Source organism: Oncorhynchus nerka, linkage group LG8, assembly GCF_034236695.1.
Source record: "Oncorhynchus nerka isolate Pitt River linkage group LG8, Oner_Uvic_2.0, whole genome shotgun sequence".
Lineage (NCBI taxonomy): Eukaryota > Metazoa > Chordata > Actinopteri > Salmoniformes > Salmonidae > Oncorhynchus > Oncorhynchus nerka.
In genome coordinates, this window is record NC_088403.1 from 54,518,145 (window position 1) to 54,527,691 (window position 9,547).

Below are 9,547 nucleotides of genomic sequence, written 5' to 3' on the forward strand. Positions count from 1 at the left end.
CTAGTGGCCGGAGACTTTAATGCAGGGAAACTTAAATCAGTTATACCAAATCTCTTATCAACATGTTAAATGTGCAACCAGAGGGAGAAAAAAATTCTCGATCACCTGTACTCCACACACAGAAACGCGTACAAAGCCCTCCCTCGCCCTCCATTTCGTAAATCCGACCACAACTCTATCCTCCTGATTCCTGCTTACAACCTGAAACCCCACCTCTTTCAGGAATACCTAGGATAGGATAAAGTAATCCTTCTCACCCCCCCCCCCCTTAAAAGATTTAGATGCACTATTGTAAAGTGGCTGTTCCACTGGATGTCTTAAGGTGAACGCACCAATTTGTAAGTCGCTCTGGATAAGAGCGTCTGCTAAATGACTTAAATGTAAAATGTAAATGTAAGCTAAAATTAAAGCAGGAAGCACAACAGTTTTTACCCCCAAGCCATAAGACCTGAACAGGTAACCAAATGGTTACCCAAACTATTTGCATTGTGTACCCCCCCCCTTTTACGCTGCTGCTACTCTCTGTTCATCTTATATACATAGTCACTTTAACTATACATTCATGTACATACTACCTAAATTGGCCTGACCAACCAGTGCTCCCGCACATTGGCTAACCGGGCTATCTGCATTGTGTCCCACCACCCGCCAAACACTCTTTTTACGCTTCTCACACAGGAAGCGGCGCAGGTCCTAATCCAGGCACTTGTCATCTCCCGTCTGGATTACTGCAACTCGCTGTTGGCTGGGCTCCCTGCCTGTGCCATTAAACCCCTACAACTCATCCAGAACGCCGCAGCCCGTCTGGTGTTCAACCTTCCCAAGTTCTCTCACGTCACCCCGCTCCTCCGCTCCCTCCACTGGCTTCCAGTTGAAGCTCGCATCCGCTACAAGACCATGGTGCTTGCCTACGGAGCTGTGAGGGGAACGGCACCTCAGTACCTCCAGGCTCTGATCAGGCCCTACACCCAAACAAGGGCACTGCGTTCATCCACCTCTGGCCTGCTCGCCTACCTACCACTGAGGAAGTACAGTTCCCGCTCAGCCCAGTCAAAACTGTTCGCTGCTCTGGCCCCCCAATGGTGGAACAAACTCCCTCACGACGCCAGGACAGCGGAGTCAATCACCACCTTCCGGAGACACCTGAAACCCCACCTCTTTAAGGAATACCTAGGATAGGATAAAGTAATCCCTCTCACCCCCCCTCCCCCTTAAAAGATTTAGATGCACTACTGTTCCACTGGATGTCATAAGGTGAATGCACCAATTTGTAAGTCGCTCTGGATAAGAGCGTCTGCTAAATGACTTAAATGTAAATGTTCTGCTACTCTCTGTTCATCATATATGCATAGTCACTTTAATCATACTTACATGTACATACTACCTCAATAAGCCTGACTAACCGGTGTCTGTATATAGCCTTGCTACTCTTTTTTCTCTTTTTACTGTTGTTTTATTTCTTTACTTACCTACACACACACACCTTTTTTTCTCGCACCATTGGTTAGAGCCTGTAAGTAAGCATTTCACTGTAAGGTTTACACCGGTTGTATTTCTGATGACCAGGTGGCGAATCGCATCTCTGCATGTCTGGCAGACATATCAGTGTGGATGACGGATCACCACCTCAAGCTGAACCTCGGCAAGACGGAGCTGCTCTTCCTCCCGGGGAAGGACTGCCCGTTCCATGATCTCGCCATCACGGTTGACAACTCCACTGTGTCCTCCTCCCAGAGCGCTAAGAACCTTGGCGTGATCCTGGACAACACCCTGTCGTTCTCAACTAACATCAAGGCGGTGGCCCGTTCCTGTAGGTTCATGCTCTACAACATCCGCAGAGTACGACCCTGCCTCACACAGGAAGCGGCGCAGGTCCTAATCCAGGCACTTGTCATCTCCCGTCTGGATTACTGCAACTCGCTGTTGGCTGGGCTCCCTGCCTGTGCCATTAAACCCCTACAACTCATCCAGAACGCCGCAGCCCGTCTGGTGTTCAACCTTCCCAAGTTCTCTCACGTCACCCCGCTCCTCCGCTCTCTCCGCTGGCTTCCAGTTGAAGCTCGCATCCGCTACAAGACCATGGTGCTTGCCTACGGAGCTGTGAGGGGAACGGCACCTCAGTACCTCCAGGCTCTGATCAGGCCCTACACCCAAACAAGGGCACTGCGTTCATCCACCTCTGGCCTGCTCGCCTCCCTACCACTGAGGAAGTACAGTTCCCGCTCAGCCCAGTCAAAACTCTTCGCTGCTCTGGCCCCCCAATGGTGGAACAAACTCCCTCACGACGCCAGGACAGCGGAGTCAATCACCACCTTCCGGAGACACCTGAAACCCCACCTCTTTAAGGAATACCTAGGATAGGATAAAGTAATCCTTCTCACCCCCCTTAAAAGATTTAGATGCACTATTGTAAAGTGGCTGCTCCACTGGATGTCATAAGGTGAATGCACCAATTTGTAAGTCGCTCTGGATAAGAGCGTCTGCTAAATGACTTAAATGTAAATGTAATATTCGGCGCACGTGACAAATAACTTTGATTTGATTTGAATTTATTGGGCTACAGGTTAAATAAGTTCTGATGAACTTCAGAGGGTGGTGAAAGTGCAAGGCGATGAGCTTGATGCTCATTTCAATAAAAATTGAGGGTTTTATTCTGGTGACATGAGGATCTATGCTTGGCTGACGTCTGACAAATACAAATAATCTCATCATGTAGTATGCTATACCCGCACAGTATCTGCAAATTGTTGGCTAGAGCGCACGTGCCAATATCAGAGTGGGCACATTCGTTATACATAGGCAACATTTATAGTGACAAAACTATCAGTTTAGCATTGAAAATGCGATGGAAACACATTTAACTTGTATTTTTTATTCGGTACATGGGAATTTAATGGCAAAAGTTATTTCTATATGCACATACTTTTATCCCCAACAAGTCGATTTGATGGAAACACATCTCTGTTGAGAAAATGTCCAATACAACATACAGAGATATAGCCAGACGCATGTTTCGAAACACAAAAAAGAAAAACAGATTGGAAGTCGGACTGCGAATCGCAAAACAATGTTTCAACTTCAAGAACACGTCGCTCTACAAAGCACAACGGCCCGGAGAGCTCTGCAGGTAGTCAGCACCATAGACAGCAGTACACAATCAGAGATTCATCAAAACCATTAATCGCAGGACATGACAGGCTCATTTAGCCGACATTCAAAGATAAAGTAGGTCTACTACGAAACTGGCACAGCGTAAGCAACACGTGCGGCAGGCAGTGTCACACACACACACATACCGCCTGCCTATAGGTGCAGATAGGTGATGATCAAGCCGGCCTGTAATAACATTCTGACTACATTCATCTTAACCAAAGACCAATAAAAAAACATGTAAATAAAAAAGTCACCAGGTTCTCTGCTCAGCCGATCTAGCCATGTTGTAGTTTCATGAAGCCGCTTCTTCGTGCGCCCTCTTCGCAAACTCAGTTGTTGCTTGTTTTGTCAGGCCGTCTCTTTCGCAGTGTTCTCCATTGTGTCATAGGTCTCATCTGTGCGCATCTGTCTGATCTCAGCCATCCAGGTGTCAATTAGGTCCACGGCAGTGTTTACGTCTATCCAATCATTTTGCAGATACTATAGTTAGAAAGGATGTACGTTTTCTTTAGTAAAGAATTCCAAAACATAAATATCAACTCAAATGTGCACATTTTCTTTAATCAGGTCATCGACTTCAGAGGCCGACTTTGGTGTAAGCTTGTATGGCTATGGTGCTTTATTCGGCGCAGGGCTTCAAGGATCGTGGGCAGGCTCATAATAACCGCTTCTGTGGCCTGTTTCCAGGAGGCCCAGCTTGTGTCCAATAGGCTCTTCATAGTGAGAGTGGCTCTCTCCATCTCCATTTTTTCCCGTTTCTCCTCAAGTTGGCCTATTTTAAACCTTGAGAAGCTAGAAGTCAAAAAGCAGTACAGGGTGCTCCAATATACTGTAGCGACCCGCACAGACAGCTGTGTGTTATGTGTTAGGCTAGGAGGTGGTTGTGTTGTACTGACCAGTACCCGGTGTTCGCGGGGTCCGACATGTCAATCAACCTGCTATCTGCCAATCACGGGAATGCCTGGAATGTTCTGATGCCGGGCATCCTGGTGGTTGGCGGAGTGGCGTGGAGGGGGGTTGGGCAGGGGGGTGGAGCATTGGAAGTTAAGACCAGGTTCAGCTTTTGTTCTCCCTCTTACGTCTGGGCTTCACAAGAGAAGGTCACGATTGGCTTGTGGGTTATCTGTCATCTTTTTGGCGTGTGCTACGGCCCAAACAGTAGCCTGTGTAAAGTTGGTTTAATAAACCGTCAATTCGCAAACTCAAGCCTCTGTCTGGACAATTGTTCATTTATGATCTAGTCAGGTCATTACAATACCAACAAAAACACGTTGTTTTTGCTACACAAGGAACATGCATCATTCATTAGAATTAAATGACTGCAGCAGCAGTGCATTTAGAAAGCCTTGTTCGCACGGGTCATTTTATTAATAGACACCCGCGCAGAGGCTACGCTTCATAGTCACTGCTATCTGTGATCGTTGGGACGTCGTAAACCCTAACCATAAGGGCCAGTTAGGGTAAATAAGAGCGTTTTAGGATTTTGAATTTGGAACCTTACCTTAATAACCACGTCCAATTTGAACTTCAAGTGGTTAGGGACGTCCCAATGACACCGGATAGCACAGAACCTTCCATCGCCTCAAGTAGCCCCTGTCACGCTAGCGCTAGCAGCGGTTGGCTTTTCCATGCTGTTTTTCTTGTTGCAAGGACGATGACTATAAGAGGTAGGTTGCAAGGATGATGACTAGAAGAAGTAGGTTGCGAGGATGATGACTATGAGAAGTGGAACACAGGATGCAATTAAAGTTTTAATTTTCTCTCGCTGCTTGCGTTTTAGCGCACCTGATTTGTAGCCTACTTTTTATCCAGATCATTTTTTGCCTTAATGTAACTTAGCTAGCCCGGGGCCGGGCAACAGCTAGCTAGACGTGGCCTGGCCTCGATGAGCTCGTGCAACGGAGTAGGCTACACATCAATCGAATATGACAGGCCTTGGTCATTTCTTTATTGAAATAATAACATTGAATGGGCTTGATTTTTTGAATAATTGTCATGTTAATTGTCATGTTGTTTTGGTACTGTATGAAGTAGGCTGTAAGCAGTGGCGGAACTAGAGTTTTATACATGCAGTGTTTTATACTTAACCCAGAGTTCTTCAATGTGGCAGATATTGTGGTCCAAAAGGGTTACTTCAATAGAATTCTTTAACATACTATGAATAGTCAGTGTCTCTAAATCGGAACTGCAGCTCAATTTCTCTCTCACACACTGTACTATACTCACATACTGGAAAGACTTGGGTCACTGTTTTCATGAATATATAATCTGGGTGTATAAATGTTGAACATCCTAAATATTTTCAGAAAATAAAGCTCAAGCACCAAGGAGATAAGATTACAATTTATGTAACATTCAAATGTTTAGTTAATTTACAAAAAATGAAAATGACAACAAAACAAACACTGCAATTTGACATACCAGGTATCAAGCAGAAATGGACTTGAAAAATAAAAATGATTTTGGTGCCCATCAATATTACAAACTTAGAGTATCATATTTATGCTCATATACACTACAGTTCAAAAGTTTGGGATCACTTAGAAATGTCCTTGTTTTTGAAAGAAAAGCACATTCCTCGTCCATTAAAATAACATAAAATTGATCACAAATACAGTGTAGACATTGTTAATGTTGTAAATGACTAATGATTTTTTTATGGAATAGGCATACAGAGGCCCATTATCAGCAACCATCACTCATGTGTTCTAATGGTGCGTTGTGTTATCTAATCGAAGTTTATCATTTTAAATTGATCGTTAGAAAACCCCTTTGCAATTATTTTAGTATAGCTGAAAACTGTTGTTCTGATTAAAGAAGTAATAAAACTGGCCTTCTTTAGACTAGTTGAGTATCTGGAGCATCAGCATTTGTGGGTTCGACTACAGGCTCAAAATGGCCAGAAACAAAGACTTTCTTCTGAAACTCATCAGTCTATTCTTGTTCTGAGAAATGAAGGCTATTCCATGAGATAAATTGACAAGAAACTGAAGATCTCGTACAATGCTGTGTACTACTCCCCTCACAGAACACGCAAACTGGCTCTAACCAGAATAGAAAGGAGTGGGAGGCCCCGGTGCACAACTGAGCAAGAGGACAAGTACATTAGAGTGTCTAGTTTGAGAAACAGACACCTCACAAGTCCTCCATTGGCAGCTTCATTAAATAGTGCCCGCAAAACACCAGTCTCAACGTCAACAGTGAAGAGGCGACTCCGTGATGCTGGCCTTCTAGGCAGAGTTGCAAAGAAAAGCCATATCTCTGTCCAGTGTCTGTGTTCTTTTTCCCATCTTAATCATTTATTTTTTATTAACCAGTCTGTGATATGGCAGCCTAGTTTCATATAGGCTACACCCTCCCAGCAGCGCAAACATTTTCTTAGGAATATAACTTGGCCCTTTGCTTCTCTGAGCATGCCTATATATAGGCTATGGATCATTTGTTTGAGACCTTTGAGGCCATACCACAATAGGCCTAGCAGAGAATCGGGTGAGGGGCAGCATCGGGCACACATATTATATAAGCAATATAATAAGCAACTAATTAACAAACACTGATACAATATGACATTTATTTTAAGTCAGTTAAGAACAAATTCTTATTTACAATGACGGCCTACAGTGGGTTAACTGCCTTGTTCAGGCGCAGAACGACAGATTTTTTACCTTGTCAGCTCTAGGATTCAATCCAGCAACCTTTTGGTTACTGGCCAACGCTCTAACCACTAGGCTACCTGCGCCCCATTTAATCGATTACAAATTTCATTACCCTCTCCTGGTCAAAAAAAATTATAATAATACTAAACCCTCCCCCTGACAAAAAGCCTGACCCTCCTCCAGTTTCCTTTGGGTAACAATTGCTTATATTTGACAACTCCCTAAAGTTGCCAGGGATTTCTGAAAATTGTGTTGTAATTAAGACAGTACATATTTTCCCAGCTTTTTTTCCCAGACTGCCCGTCATTAAAGATGGTTAAGGAGGAAAATAATGCTTTTACAGCCTCTATGTGCGAGCCGGGACTGCACATCAATCCAAGAAGACAGTGGAGATCTAGCGCCCACTATCGGCTGCCTGGGCAAAAATAAATAAAGTGGAGCAGGGCACCCTGTTCCTTTGTTTACGGTCCAAACACTTAAAAGACACACCCTATCCCCTTAAGTGGACACTTCTGATGACGTTTCATGACGTCTGACGAGTATACACTTGCAGGGCAAGGGGCGAGGGAGGACTTTGTGTTGACCATCCAGAAACAGTTTCATATTTATTTTGGCATTGTCTACATGTAAAACAATCATGGAAAGATATTCAGTTTTATAATTGTTCATATTCGTGATGACTTTAGTTTGTTATGTGAGAATGTGCTGCTCGGTTTCCTTAACCATAATAAAGATAAAGCAAAAAATAAAGGGGCGAGGGAGTAAGGAATGATTTTTAAATTGACCACCCTTGGCCGGAAATTCGTCACTCGTTCACCCCGCGATGATTGTGTTTTCATCCACCCCAAAAAACAAAAAAAAGTTTTCATCCACCCGTAGCTTGTGGGTGCTTTATATGCGCTACAGTCAATTAAGATTGCATGTCTACTTATATGAACTATATAATTATTAATATACGACTACTGTATGATAGATAAATTAATTAGCAAACTAACAGTCTGCCTAGCTGGAACCTATGAAGGAAACATTTTTATTTCTACAATTTCAAAAATATAACCAAACAAAAACATTAACGTTTTATGAGACGTGTTTGTGCCGTCATGTTCATTAGTAGCACAATTTCGAACTTATTTCAATGAGTTTTTACTTACACTTGTATGGTGACTTCTCCATTTATGTTTTTAAGTTAAGTTTTCGCTGACTTTTCTTGGCGGAGGTACAATCGTCGCAAATTGAATTATGGGGAGTTTCAGGCCCAGGAGTGAATATACACTGCTCAAAAAAAATAAAGGGAACACTTAAACAACACAATGTAACTCCAAGTCAATCACACTTCTGTGAAATCAAACGGTCCACTTAGGAAGCAACACTGATTGACAATAAATTTCACATGCTGTTGTGCAAATGGAATAGAAAACAGGTGGAAATTATAGGCATTTAGCAAGACCCCCAATAATGGAGTGGTTCTGCAGGTGGGGACCACAGACCACTTCTCAGTTCCTATGCTTCCTGGCTGATGTTTTGGTCACTTTTGAATGCTGGCGGTGCTTTCACTCTAGTGGTAGCATGAGACGGAGTCTACAACCCACACAAGTGGCTCAGGTAGTGCAGCTCATCCAGGATGGCACATCAATGCGAGCTGTGGCAAGAAGGTTTGCTGTGTCTGTCAGCGTAGTGTCCAGAGCATGGAGGCGCTACCAGGAGACAGGCCAGTACATCAGAAAACGTGGAGGAGGCCGTAGGAGGGCAACAAACCAGCAGCAGGACCGCTACCTCCGCCTTTGTGCAAGGAGGAGCACTGCCAGAGCCCTGCAAAATGACCTCCAGCAGGCCACAAATGTGCATGTGTCTGCTCAAACGGTCAGAAACAGACTCCATGAGGGTGGTTTGAGGACCCGACGTCCACAGGTGGGGGTTGTGCTTACAGCCCAACACGTGCAGGACGTTTGGCATTTGCCAGAGAACACCAAGATTGGCAAATTCGCCACTGGCGCCCTGTGCTCTTCACAGATGAAAGCAGGTTCACACTGAGCACATGTGACAGACGTGACAGTCTAGAGACGCCGTGGAGAATGTTCTGCTGCCTGCAACATCCTCCAGCATGACCGGTTTGGCGGTGGGTCAGTCATGGTGTGGGGTGGCATTTCTTTGGGGGGCCGCACAGCCCTCCATGTGCTCGCCAGAGGTAGCCTGACTGCCATTAGGTACCGAGATGAGATCCTCAGACCCCTTGTGAGACCATATGCTAGTGTGGTTGGCCCTGGGTTCCTCCTAATGCAAGACAATGCTAGACCTCATGTGGCTGGAGTGTGTCAGCAGTTCCTGCAAGAGGAAGGCATTGATGCTATGGACTGGCCCGACCGTTCCCCAGACCTGAATCCAATTGAGCACATCTGGGACATCATGTCTCGCTCCATCCACCAACGCCACGTTGCACCACAGACTATCCAGGAGTTGGCGGATGATTTAGTCCAGGTCTGGGAGGAGATCCCTCAGGAGACCATCCGCCACCTCATCAGGAGCATGCCCAGGCGTTGTAGGGAGGTCATACTGGCACGTGGAGGCCACACACACTACTGAGCCTCATTTTGACTTGTTTTAAGGACATTACATCAAAGTTGGATCAGCCTGTAGTGTGGTTTTCCAAAAATTGTAGACCTCCACAAGTCTGGTTCATCCTTGGGAGCAATTTCCAAATGCCTGAAGGTACCACGTTCATCTGCTCAAACAATAGTACG